The sequence below is a fragment of the Humulus lupulus genome, chromosome 2, assembly GCF_963169125.1.
Source record: "Humulus lupulus chromosome 2, drHumLupu1.1, whole genome shotgun sequence".
Taxonomy (NCBI): Eukaryota; Viridiplantae; Streptophyta; class Magnoliopsida; order Rosales; family Cannabaceae; genus Humulus; species Humulus lupulus.
The window spans coordinates 216,818,254-216,821,718 of NC_084794.1; the positions used below are offsets into that span (position 1 = coordinate 216,818,254).

Sequence of the window (3,465 nt, forward strand, 5' to 3'; positions counted from 1 at the left end):
AACTTAATAAGTACAATAATAAAAAAAAATCATAAAAAAGTAATGACTAAACATTTTATGATTAATAAGAAAATGTTGTACTTTTTAACTTTGAGCAATCGAATTCTCATCATGTTGGTCATCATATATTTCTGATTCGTAGTGTCCTCTTGGTGGAGCCTTTAACACAATATACCAATTTGAATTTTCATTCTCCTTTGCGTAAAATATCTGTTTAGCTTGTGAAGCAAGTATGAATGGTTCTCTAATAAACTCTTTTTGTCCTTGGTGTAGATTTACAAGAGTATACCAATCAACCTTCTTTACACCCTTGCCAACATGTGCCCAATTGCACCTAAATAAAGGGATATGAAAACTGTAATAGTCCAAGAGTATAATCTGATTAATTAACCCATAATATCCTACAACATCAGCCAATTGTGCATCATCTTTAGCACTAGATAACAAGCATCACTGGCCAACAACTATAAGTGGAGCTTAGACTTTTATAAGGGTTAATTCCATCAGCAGCTAGTCCGAGCCTAAGGTTGCGTGGTTCAAGATTAAACTCTGGCCATCTTTCATTAATGGAATCCCAAGCAGGTGTATCCACTGGATGTCGCATCTTCCCATCAATACTTTTATGAGTGAAATGCCACCTTAAGTTTTCAGCCATTTCTTTTGATCTAAACAATCTTTTCACTCGGGGTATTATCGAAAAATACCTCAAAACTTTGGTAGCCTCACCAACTTTAACATTCTTTGTGTGTTTATCAACTTTCCATCTAGAAACACTACACTTTGGACAAACATCCATTTTAGCCTTCTCCTTTCTAAATAAGCAACAATCATTAATACAAGCATCAATCTTTTCATATTTCAAATCGAAATTTCTCAAAAATTTCCTAACTGAGTACATGGAATCAGGAAGTACATTGTTTTTGGGAAACATATCACAAAGGAGTTCTAATAGTCTAGTAAAACTTTTGTCTGTCCAACCATTCAGATTCTTCAACCTATATAAACCTACAATTGATGAAAGTTTTGTGTATTTCTCACACCCTTCATATAAAGGAGTTTCCGCATCCTCCAACTTCTTTTGAAGATCTTCGTTAACAAATTCATCATCTTCACCACCTCCACAACCTATATTATTGTCCACATCATCCATGGCAGCAGTCGTGTATAAATCAAATGCATCCATATCATTCGAAACTTCGTCAACTTGAGTATCAATGGGTTGCTCTCCATGGTGAACCCAAATACGATAAGTTGGATCCATTCCGGTTATAACTAAGTGCTCAAAAACATCATCAACACAATGATGATTTAAGTTTCGACACTTCTTACAAGGACAGATAATTTTATTTGGAAAACCATAATTTCTTTCTACCATTTTCACAAAGTCCCATGCCGCATCCGTGTACTCTTTTGTAGCTCTACATATTTTTAAAAAAAAAAAGAGATTAACCTTAATATATTTTCTTAGGCCTTCAATATTACTTGAAATTTAAAGTTATTTTTGAAATAATACCTGTTTAGTTTCACCCAATTTTTGTTCAATATTTTCTTCACTTAGCTGCTATCTAAGCTAGCTATATAAGTCCTAGTCTTCTTCATAATCAAAAAAAAAAAATCAGATCAAGAGAAAAAAGGACAAATATATCTAGTTGTTTATAAATTTATTTATATGTGAGGAGTGTGACATATATAGGCAAAGATACTTTGCCTTATAGGATTCATACTTTATCAATTGTTCAATAAAGAATATGAGATCAAGTTTGAAACTGGAGTAGAGACAAAGATCACAGTGATCTTTGTTCTTCAACCAATATAATTCTTGTGTTGGTTTCATTATTTCTTTTCTTCTTCTCTATTTAGTTTTCTGAGCTATATTCATTTTGGTTCACTTCTGTTTTTACTAACATTACATTCTACACTCTACACATTTATTTAAATGTGCCATTGAATATGTTGTTCTAGTTTTGAGAAAGAGTTTCCTTTTAACTACTGACTTTGTTATTTGATCATGAGTATAACATTTAGAACAAGAGATAATACCAATACAAACAATAAATTTAGTTCAAGTTTGATTTAAACAGAATAACAAACAAATAAGATCATTCAATCTCTATAAGCATATAAGCCCATTAAGGATTAAACCTGATGCTCTACAGAAATGTCTTCTCTCTCTCTCTTTAACCTAAGGTAGAAATGTCTTCTCTCTTTATCCGAAGGAAAAGTACCTGCAACAATGCACAATATGTTTCAATAGGATTAAAAAAAATATGAGGAACAAGTTTGAGAGAATACAATAATGAGCAAAGGAGAGAGTTATTGTGCAAACATTAAAACAATTAATAGACAAACGAAACCAAATATCTTTAATGGAAATGAAAATTAGTTTCACTTTCTTATATTTAATATAACTTGTAAATACTATAGATAAGAAAATGAAATTCAACACAAATCAACCAAAGACAACAAGTAGCTAACATTCTTTCAATACATATAAATACACAGATATAATAAACCCAACAACTATTTTTTTTAGGAAGACTAGTAGATGTTAGAATTGTAGAACACTCAACAAAAATGCATAAACATTAATATCTTAATATTTAAGCTACAATTAGAACAAGTTTTATCTTTCTTTCTTTCTCTACAAAAAGAAGAAATTAATTAAAATATCTAAAGAATATTCTATTGATTGTTTTTGCATATACAACAGTGACCAAAAAAAATTGTAATAGTATTGGGAGGGAGGGAATGAGCTTGTGAATATTCTTGTTCTTGATGTTGATGTAGTTTGAGTGACATAAAAACATGCATGCACAGACACATTTTGTACATTAATATCAAGGGAAACTATCCATAAACATAACACTTACTTTTTGGCAAGTCCACCCGTTGTTTATGTTCGTGGAGTGAATCCTGAATAACTGAAATCGACGAAACAAATAAGCATCGAGCCTGTGCATCAATATTCAGGATTAGTCCAGCAGAATAAATGATCATTTAAGCTTGTTAAGGCATAAAGGACAGTTACGAACTAGTATGAACAAAAAACGCCAAGTACAGAAACACTATACCAACTTCAACACCAGCAAAAGCACTCTCCAGAAATTCAGAACCCGTGTAAATTGCTTTTATTGTACTCTTGTGGTCCTGAAATGATTGAAACAGAACTCATATAAACTTCTTTTATCATTAGGCAAAACTGATAAAATCTTCCTGCTTCAAACAATTGCTAACCCAGTAATTCAGAGAAAAAAACAGCAATAAAATCCAGACCAATCAACCCAGAATTCAATTCCAGCCAGAAAACAGTAAAGAGAGAGAGAAACAATTTAGTGCCCATCAAGTGTTCTTGTATCAAAGTTGGTAGATAACTTTAAGATGGAAGTACAACTTTAAGTTTTCTGAATCCAATCATAGTTTTGATTTGTTTTCTTTAATTAGTACCATATAATTCACTCCAAGTAG

At 31.6% G+C, this 3,465-nt stretch overlaps 1 long non-coding RNA gene across 1 annotated transcript; it reads right to left on the reverse strand.

The window, feature by feature from the left end:
• Nucleotides 1–2,034: 2,034 nt before the first annotated feature.
• LOC133816527 (uncharacterized) lies at nucleotides 2,035–3,096 on the reverse strand. The gene is made up of 3 exons (XR_009885305.1): nucleotides 3,072–3,096; nucleotides 2,871–2,952; nucleotides 2,035–2,225 (listed from the first exon to the last, which is right to left on the reverse strand). It is a non-coding gene; the product is annotated as an uncharacterized LOC133816527 (long non-coding RNA).
• Between the last annotated feature and the right edge of the window lie 369 nt (nucleotides 3,097–3,465).